Source organism: Muntiacus reevesi, chromosome X (assembly GCF_963930625.1).
Source record: "Muntiacus reevesi chromosome X, mMunRee1.1, whole genome shotgun sequence".
Lineage (NCBI taxonomy): Eukaryota > Metazoa > Chordata > Mammalia > Artiodactyla > Cervidae > Muntiacus > Muntiacus reevesi.
In genome coordinates, this window is record NC_089271.1 from 73,042,977 (window position 1) to 73,054,104 (window position 11,128).

The window sequence follows — 11,128 nt, forward strand, 5'->3', positions numbered from 1 at the left end:
CTGGTTCAGTTTTGGAAAGTTATACTTTTCTAAGAATTTGTCCATTTCATCCAAGTTGTCCATTTTATTGGCATAGAGCTGCTGGTAATAGTCTCTTATGATCCTTTGGATTTCAGTGTTGTCTGTTGTGATCTCACCCTTTTCATTTCTTATTTTGTTAATTTGGTTCTTCTCTCTTTGTTTCTTTTTTTTTTTTTTTAAATATTATTTTATTAGTTGGAGGCCAATCACTTCACAACATTTCAGTGGGTTTTGTCATACATTGACATGAATCAGCCATATAGTTACACGTATTCCCCATCCCGATCCCCCCTCCCACCTCCCTCTCCACCCGACTCCTCAGGGTCCTCCGAGTGCACCAGGCCCGAGCACTTGACTCATGCATCCCACCTGGGCTGGTGGTCTGTTTCACCATAGATAATATACCTGCTGTTCTTTCAAAACATCCCACCCTCACGTTCTCCCCCAGAGTTCAAAAGTCTGCTCTGTACTTCTGTGTCTCTTTTTCTGTTTTGCATATAGGATTATCGCTACCATCTATCTAAATCCCGTATATATGTGTTAGTATACTGTAATGTTCTTTATCTTTCTGGCTTACTTTACTCTGTATAATGGGCTCCAGTTTCATCCATCTCATTAGAACTGATTCAAATGAATTCTTTTTAACGGCTGAGTAATATTCCATGGTGTATATGTACCACAGCTTTCTTAATGAGTCTTGCTAATGGTTTGTCAATTTTGTTTATTTTTTCAAAAAACCAGCTTTTAGCTTTGTTGATTTTTGCTATGGTCTCTTTAGTTTCTTTTGCATTTCTTTCTGCCCTCATTTTTAAGATTTCTTTCCTTCTGCTAACCCTGGGGTTCTTCATTTCTTCGTTCTCTAATTGCTTTAGGTGTAGAGTTAGGTTATTTATTTGGCTTTTTTCTTGTTTCTTGATATAAGCCTGTAATGCTATGAACCTTCCCCTTAGCACTGCTTTTACCGTGTCCCATAGGTTTTGGGTTGTTGTGTTTTCATTTTCATTCGTTTCTAAACATATTTTGATTTCTTCTATGATTTGTTCGTTATTCAGAAGTGTGTTATTTAGCCTCCATGTGTTTGAATTTTTAACAATTTTTTTCCTGTAATTGAGATCTAATCTTACTGCACTGTGGTCAGAAAAGATGACTGGAATGATTTCAATTTTTTTGAATTTTCCAAGACCAGATTTATGGCCCAGGATGTGATCTATTCTGGAGAAGGTTCCGTGTGCACTTGAGAAAAAGGTGAAGTTGATTGTTTTGGGGTGAAATGTCCTATAGATACCAATTAGGTCTAGCTGGTCCATTGTATCATTTAAGGTTTGTGTTTCCTTATTGATTTTCTGTTTAGTTAATCTATCCATAGTTGTGAGTGGGGTATTAAACTCTCCCACTATTATTGTGTTACTATTAATTTCCTCTTTCATACTCATTAGCATTTGCCGTACATATTGCGGTGCTCCTATGTTGGGTTCATATATATTTATAATTGTTATATCTTCTTCTTGGATTGATCCTTTGATCATTATGTAGTGTCCTTCCTTGTCTCTTTTCACATCCTTTATTTGAAAGTCTATTTTATCTGATATGAGTATTGCGACTCCTGCTTTCTTTTGGTCTCCGTTTGCGTGAAATTTTTTTTCCAGCTTTTCACTTTTAGTCTGTATGTGTCTCTGGTTTTGAGGTGGGTCTCTTGTAGACAGCATATATAGGGGTCTTGTTTTTGTATCCATTCAGCCAATCTTTGTCTTTTGGTTGGGGCATTTAACCCATTTACATTTAAAGTAATTATTGATAGGTGTGGACCCGTTGCCATTTACTTTGTTGTTTTGGGTTCACGTTTATACAACCTTTCTGCATTTCCTGTCTAGAGAAGATCCTTTAGCATTTGTTGAAGAGCTGGTTTGGTGGTGCTGAATTCTCTCAGCTTTTGTTTGTCTGTGAAGCTCCTGAATTCTCTTTCATATCTGAATGAGATCCTTGCTGGGTACAGTAATCTAGGTTGTAGGTTATTCTCTTTCATTACTTTCAGTATGTCCTGCCATTCCCTTCTGGCCTGGAGGGTTTCTATTGATAGATCAGCTGTTATAAGCCAGCTTTTGCTAGTGTGTTAAATGAGTGCAATTGTGTGATAGTTTGAACATTCTTTGGCATTGCCTTTCTTTGGGATTGGAATGACAACTGACCATTTCCAGTCCTGTGGTCACTGTTGAGTTTTCCAAATGTGCTGGCATATTGAGTACAGCACTTTCACAGCATCATCTTCAGTATTTGAATTAGCTCAATTGGAATTCCATCACCTCCACTAGCTTTCTTTGCAGTGATGATTCCTAAGGCCCACTTGACTTTGCACTCCAGAATGTCTGGTGCTAGGTGAGTGATCACACCATTGCTGTTTTCTGGGTCATTAAGTTCTCTTTTGTATAGTCCTCTGTGTATTCTTACCATCTCTTCTTAATATCTTGCACTTCTGTTAGGTTACTCAGTTATGCACATATAAATATCCTCTTTTAAAATATTTTTCCCTGCTCCTGTTAGGCGTCTCAGTTATACACATAAATATCCTCCTTTACTATATTCTTCTCCATTATGTTTTATCACAGGATATTGAATTTCCTGTGGTATACAGTAGGACCTTTTTTGTTGTTGTTGTTTATCCATGCTATATGTAATAGTTTGCATTTCAACAAGTCAGTTCTCTATGTCTCTGAGTAGGTTTCTGTTTCAAAGATTGTTTCCTTTGTGCCATATTTTAGATTCCACATATAAGTGATTTCATACAGTGTTTGTTTTTCTCTTTCTGATTTAATTCAGTTAATATGACAATCAGTAATTGCATCATGTTGCTGCACATTTCACCGTTTTGTCTTTTTATATGCTGAGTGGTGTTCCATTGTATATATGTATGTGTGTATATATATATATATATATATATATATATATATATATATAACATCTTTCTTAATCCACTCATCTTTTGATGGACATTTAGGTTGCTTTTTAGTGTTGGCTATTGTGAATACTGTTGCTATGTACATAGTTGTGCATGTATTTTTGAATTATAGTTTTGTCCAGGTATATGCCAGGAGTGAATTAGTGGAAATTATGGTCGTCTAGTTTTTAGTTTTAGCAGGAGTGCAGAGAACAGATGAAGTGAGAAGGAGGAAGAAAAACTAATCAAAAATAGTTTAATAACTTTATGTGGAGACAGTATAACTAGATGTGTTGGGGTGACAATATCCTAATGTATGCAAAGGCCGTATGATTATATCATAGACCTGAAACTAATATAATATTGTACACCAAAAAAAAAAAAAAAAATATTGTACACCAACTATGTTTCAATAAAGATATTCACATAGAGTTAATAAATAAAGGACATGCACAAAAGAGATCCAGTACATGCATAACTGAATGAAGATAGGATTTACTGGTACTTATTATGAGCCTGGCACTGAAGTATTGTTATTAAAATGGTGAAATCAAAGCTTGGTTAAACCACTTGTCTAAAGTTGTTTCACAAATTCTTGTCAAAGACAAGGGTAAAATGCGTGACAATCTAGTTTTAAACTCTATGATCTTTTTTCTGTACACACTGCCTTCTATATTTGGAGTGAGATCCCAAGCCTTAATGGCTCATCTGTCCAATGGCTAATTGGCTCAGGTTGCTTTCATCTGCTTGGAGAAGTAATAAACGTAATGACAGAACAGTGAGAATAATCAAAGGCCAGGTTTGGCTACCAGTCTCTTTTTAGCTTCTGTCCTGAGTGCAAATGTAACCAAAAATATAGTTTTTCCTCTCCTAAATGCCAAACTAATCTCTCAACACTACCTGCAATGTTGTGTTAGCATTGAGATTCCTAGAGCTGCTCCCAAGGAACATTTGAAGTAGATGGATATTATAAATAATTTTGCTAATTGTTTGCCTTTGCAACCCCTTAAAATATAAATTTCTTAAGACTGTCCCAAACTATTTACATAGAATATTAACACATGCTAATATAATACTAATGGCATTTAACTGAAACTTCATGATTCTTTTTACCCCAATGAAATGGTGAGAATTCCAGGCAATGCTACTTTCTGAAAGTTCAAATTCATTATTTCCAGTAATCATCAATTCAGTTCAGTCACTAAGTCGTGTCCGACTCTTTGCGACCCCATGAACCACAGCATGCCAGGTCTCCCCGTCCATCACAAATTGCCGGACTTTATGTAAACTCACGTCCATAGAGTCGGTGATGCCATCCAGCCATCTCATCCTCTGTCGTCCCCTTCTCCTCCTGTCCCCAATCCCTCCAAGCATCAGGGTCTTTTCCAATGAGTCAACTCTTCACATGAGGTGGTCAAAGTATTGGAGTGTCAGCTTCAGCATCAGTCCTTCCAATGAATATTCAGAACTGAGCTCCTTTAGGATGGACTGGTTGGATCTCCTTGCAGTCCAAGGGACTCTCAAGAGTCTTCTCCAACACCAGAGTTCAAAGGCATCAATTCTTCTGCACTCAGCTTTCTTCACAGTACAACTCTCACATCCGTACATGACCACTGGAAAAACAATAGACTTGGCTAGAGGGACCTTTGTTGGCAGAGTAATATCTCTGCTTTTTAATATGCTATCTACGTTGGTCATAATTATCCTTGCAGTAACCATACCACTCCACTTTTGTGACTCCATTCTCTGCTTGCCTCTGTTGATGTTTCCACTTAACCTTCCAACCACAAAAGAAATTAGCAATAAATAAAGAGACATAAATTGGATCGTTTGCACTTAAATGCATTCTTCCTCTATTTATAATCAGAAGAAATGAAAAGAACTGAAAGAGAAAGAGCAAATGTGCAGCTGTGAGACTATCTCTTTTTGAAATAAGCATGCTAAGACATATATGTTAAGGGAGCTTTGCAAAACAGCTTTGCAAAACTTATTCTTTCCAAATGAGGGAATTCTTTCTTTACTCCAAAAGCATCCTTGTATTGTTATTCTTAGACTCTTGAAGACTCTGAGGTCATTACCTGATCTGGTAGGTTAGTGTAAGTTCTGAAGAAGTATTTGAAATAAAAGATTAGAAATACATACAAACCACATTGGAGATCACATGTACAAATTTTTGCTCTGTATTCTTAGGTTATTTAATTCCACATAACCTCTTCTAACATCACACAATGTTTTACAGCTATTAACTGCTTTACCAAACATTATTATACATATTAATTTATTTAACCCCAACTTCCAGATATTCACACTGGTTTTAGAAAAGGCAGAGGAACCAGAGATTAAATTGCCAATATCCGCTGGATCATCAAAAAAGCAAGAGAGTTCCAGAAAAATATCTACTTCTGCTTTATTGGCTATGCAAAAGCCTTCGACTGTGTGGATCACAATACACTGTGGAAAATTCTGAAGGAGATGGGAATAACAGACCACCTGGCCTGCCTCTTGAGAAACCTATATGCAGGTGAGGAAGCAACAGTTAGAACTGGACATGGAACAACAGACTGGTTCTGAATAGGAAAAGAAGTATGTCAAGGCTGTATATTGTCCCCCTGCTTATTTAACTTATATGCAGAGTACATCATGAGAAACCCTGGGCTGGAAGGAGCACAATCTGGAATCAAGATTGCCAGGAGAAATATCAATAACCTCAAATATGCAGATGACACCACCCTTATGGCAGAAAGTAAAGAGGTAATAAAAAGTTTCTTGATGAAAGTGAAAGAGGAGAGTGAAAAAGTTGGCTTAAAGCTCAGCATTCAGAAAACTTAGATCATGGCATCTTATCCCATCACCTCATGGGAAATAGATGGGGAGACATGGAAACAGTGTCAGACTTTATTTTTTGGGTTCCAAAATCACTGTAGATGGTGATTGCAGCCATGAAATTAAAAGAGGCTTACTCCTTGGAAGGAAAGTTATGACCAACATAGATAGCATATTAAGAAGCAGAGATATTACTTTGCCAACAAAGGTCCATCTGGTCAAGGCTATGGTTTCTCCAGTGGTCATGTATGGATGTGATAGTTGGACTGTGAAGAAAGTTGAGTGCCAGAGAACTGATGCTTTTGAATTGTGGTGTTGGAGAGGACTCTTGAGAGTCCCTTGGACTGCAAGGAGATCCAACCAGTCCATCCTAAAGGAGATCAGTTCTGAATATTCATTGGAAGGACTGATGCTGAAGCTGACACTCCAATACTTTGGCCACCTCATGCCAAGAGTTGACTCATTGGAAAAGACCCTGATGCTTGGAGGGATTGGGGACAGGAGGAGAAGGGGACGACAGAGGATGAGATGGCTGGAAGGCATCACCGACTTGATGGGCATGAGTTTGAGTAAACTCTGGGGGTTAGTGATGGACAGGGAGGCCTGGCGTGCTGCCATTCATGGGGTCACAAAGAGTCGGACACGACGGAGCGACTGAACTCAACTGAACTGAAAATACTATTTAGTAACAGTGAATTTATATTACTACATTGACACAACAAAATAGTGCTATTATAACATTCTATGAGGGAGAAGTCTCTTCCCTTGGGTAGAATTTTGTTTAGTTAAGCAAAACACATTGATAGCATCTTTAGTGGTAGAAAGTGAAACCTTAAAGAGAAAGATGGGGAAAAAAAATGAACTTGTTTTCTTAAAGTATTAACAGTATTTTAAGGGCAGGGCAAAAGAGATGGAAAGACTCAGTGAAGACACAGTTGAAATTGGGTAATAAGGTTAGAGGTTTAGCCTGAAGGGAAAACAAAATATCCAGTGAGGAATTACTATAACTGTAGTGAACAAATATTTGCTAAAACTGGAAATATATTTAATTCAATTTTAACTTGCTTGCTACACTTCAGCAAATATGCTTCTTGCTGAAGCAGATTGTGTAAGCACATTTTAAAAAGCAAAGGAATTAAGGTCAAGTTTAATATGGGATCACATTGCACAGAAAAGGGACAGCACACTGAGAAAACTGAGGTAATCTGCATGCTTCCACACCATCACACTGAAAATTAAACATAATCAGTAGAATCAGGAATTCAGAGTCAAGGATGAGTAAGATAAGGAAAAGAAAGATGAGAATACCTGGAGCTATGGAAAAAAGTGATGGAACCCCTGTATGAAATTTTAGTCAATGTCCTCTAAATTCAAATAAATCATTGATTACAACAGTTAAACATGAGAAGATTTAGACAATGTATTTAATCACTGTGTCTAAAATTACACAAGAAATAAGAGTCGGTACTCATATTTGAACCCAGATCTTACTGGTCTGTATTTCTTATTCCATAGTGTCAGAACCTTCCACATAACATAGTGATTAAGTACAACATCTTAAAAAATTGTGACTTCTTATTCATTGGCTAGTTTCTTGTCTAAATGTTTGATTAGAAAATATTAAATATAATGAGAAAAATTGAAATATTGAGAAAACAAATCTAGCAGTAGATAAAATTAAAACAATGTGGAACCAAGAAAAAGTTTTGTACAACCTGTGATGGCTGCAATTATATCAGACTTTAATATAAAAACTGTAATAATAGACAAAGAAGAGTTCAGTTCAGTCACTCAGTCATGTCCGACTCTTTGCGACCCCATGAACTACAGCATGCCAGGCCTCCCTGTCCATCACCAACTCCCAGAGTTTACTCAAACTCATGTCCATAGAGTCAGTGATGCCATCCAGCCATCTCATCCTCTGTCGTCCCCTTCTCCTCCTGCCCCCAATCCCTCCAAGCATCAGGGTCTTTTCCAATGAGTCAACTCTTGGCATGAGGTGGCCAAAGTATTGGAGTTTCAGCTTTAGCATCAGTCCTTACAATGAACACCCAGGACTGATCTCCTTTAGGATGGACTGGTTGGATCTCCTTGCAGTCCAAGGGACTCTCAAGAGTCCTCTCCAACACGACAGTTCAAAAGCATCAATTCTTCTGCACTCAACTTTCTTCACAGTCCAACTCTCACATTCATACATGACCACTGGAAAAACCATAGCCTGGACTAGACAGACCTTTGTGGACAAAGTGATGTCTCTGCTTTTTAACATGCTCTCTAGGTTGGTCGTAACTTTCCTTCCAAGGAGTAAGTGTCTTTTAATTTCATGACTGCAATCACCATCTGCAGTGATTTTGGAGCCCCTCCCAAAAAATAAAGTCAGCCACTTTTTCCCCTTCTATTTGCCATGAAGTGATGGGACCACATGCCATGATCTAAGTTTTCTGAATGCTGAGCTTTAAGCCAACTTTTTCACTCTCCTCTTTCACTTTCATCAAGAAACTTTTTATTACCTCATCACTTTCTGCCATAAGGGTGATGTTATCTGCATATCTGAGATTACTGGTGTTTCTCCCAGCAATCTTGATATGAGCTTGTGCTTCTTACAGCCCAAAGCTTCTCATGATGTAATTTGCATATAAGTTAAATATGCAGGGTGACAGTACACAGCCTTGGCCTACTCAAAGGAGTAGGCCAACTGGTTCCTATTTGGAACCAGTCTGTTGTTCCATGTCAAGTTCTAACTTGCTTCCTGACCTGCATATAGGTTTCTCAAGAGGCAGGTCAGGTGGTCTGGTATGCCCATCTCTTTCAGAATTTTCCAGTTTATTATGATCCACAGAGTCAAAGGCTTTGGCATAGTCAATAAAGCAGAAATGGATGCTTTTTCAGGAACTCTCTTGCTTTTTTGATGAACCAGTGGATGTTGGCAATTTGATCTCTGTTTTCCCTGCCTTTTCTAAATCTACTTGAACATAGAAGTTCATGGTTCACGTATTGTTGAAGCCTGGCTTGGGGAATTTTGAGCATTACTTCACTAGCGTGTGAGATGAGTGAAATTGTGCAGTAATTTGAGCATTTTTTGGCATTGCCTTTCTTCAGGATTGGAATGAATACTGACCTTTTCCAGTTCTGTGGCCACTGCTGAGTTTTCCAAATTTGCTGGTCCATTAAGTGCAGCACTTTCACAGCATCATCCTTCTGGATTTGAAATAGCTCAACTGGAATTGCATCACTTCCACTAGCTTTGTTCATAATGATGCGTTCTAAGGCCCACTTGACTTCACATTCCAGGATGTCTGGCTCTAGGTAAGTGATCATACCATCGTGATTATCTGGGTTGTGAATATCTTTTTTGTGCAATTTTTCTGTGTATTCTTGTCATCTCTTCTTAATATATGCTGCTTCAGTTAGGTCCATAACATTTCTGTCCTTTATTGAACCCATCTTTGTATGAAATATTCCCTTGGTATCTCTAGTTTTCTTGAAGAGATCTTTAGTCTTTCCCATTCCGTCGTTTTCCTCTATTTCTTTGCATTGATCTCTGAGAAAGGCTTTCTTATCTCTCCTTGCTATTCTTTGGAACTCTGCATTCAAATGGGAATATATCTCCTGTTTTCCTTTGCTTTTCACTTTTCTTTTCCCAGCAATTTGTAAGGCCTCCTCAGACAGCCATATGGCTTTTTTGCATTTCTTTTCCATGGGGATAGTCTTGATCACTGTCTCCTGTACAATGTCAGGAACCTCCATACATAGTTCATCAGGCACTCTGTCTATCAGATCTAGTCCCTTAAATCTATTTCTCACTTCCACTGTATAATCATAAGGGATTTGATTTAGGTTCTACCTGAATGGTCTAGTGGTTTTCCCTACTTTCTTCTATTTAAGTCTGAATTTGGCAACAAGGAAGGAGTTCATGATCTGAGCCACAGTCAGCTCCCAGTCTTGTTTTTGCTGACTGTATGCAGCTTCTCCATCTTTGAATGCAAAGAATATAATCAATCTGATTTTGGTGTTGACCATCTGGTGATGTACATGTGTAGAGTCTTCTGTTTTGTTATAGGAAGAGGGTGTTTGCTATGACCAGTGTGTTCTCTTGGCAAAACTCTAGTAACCTTTGCCCTGCTACATTCTGTACTCCAAGGCCAAATTTGTTACACAGGTGTTTCTTGACTTCCTACTTTTGCATTCCAGTCCCCTATTATTAAAAGCACATCCTTTTTTGGGTGTTAGTTCTAAAAGGTCTTATAGGTCTTCACAGAACCATTCAACGTCTTCAGCATTACTGGTTGGAGCATAGGCTTGGATTACCGTGAATTTGAATGGTTTGCCTTGGAAATGAACAGAGATCATTCTGTCATTTTTGAGATTGCATCCAAATACTGCATCGGACTCTTGTTGACCATGATGGCTACTCCATTTCTTCTAAGGGATTCCTGCCCACAGTAGTAGATGTAATGGTCATCTGAGTTAAATTTACCCATTCCAGTCCATTTTATTTTTTTTTTCCATTTAATTTTGTTAGTTAGAGGCTAATTAATTTACAATATTGTAGTGGCTTTTGCCATACATTGACATGTATCAGCCATGGATTTACATGTGTTCCCCATCCCGATCCCCCCTCCCTCCACCATCCCCATCCCATCCCTCTGGGTCTTCCCAGTGCACCAGCCCTGAACACTTGTCTCATGCATCCAACCTGGGTTGCTGATCTGTTTTACCCTTGATACTATACCTGTTTCAATGCTATTCTCTCAGAATATCCAACCCTCGCCTTCTCCCACAGAGTCCAAAATCTGTTCTGAACATCTGTGTCTCTTTTCCTGTTTTGTATATAGGGTTATCATTACCATCTTTTTAAATTCCATATTTATGCATTAGTATACTGTATTGGTGTTTATCTTTCTGACTTACTTCACTCTGTATAATGGGATCCAGTTTCATCCATCTTATTAGAACTGATTCAAATTAATTCTTTTTAATGGCTGAGTAGCTATTAATTCACTGATTCCTAGAATTTTGATGCTCATTCGTGCCATCTCCTGTTTAACCACTACAAAGAGATAAACCCAACAAAAGGATATAACATTTGTAAACTTTTATTCACCCAACATCAGAGAATCTAAATATGCTAAACAAATGTTAACATATCTATAGGACAAAATAGACAGCAATACAATAAGGGACTTTAATACCCCACATTTTTAATGGATAGATCATCCATACAGAATATTTTTTAAAAGTTCTACTTAAATGACACATTAGATCAGGTGGACTTGAAAGACATATATAAAACACTACATTTGGGAACAATAAAATACACATTTGCCTCAAGTAAGCACAGAATAGTCTCAG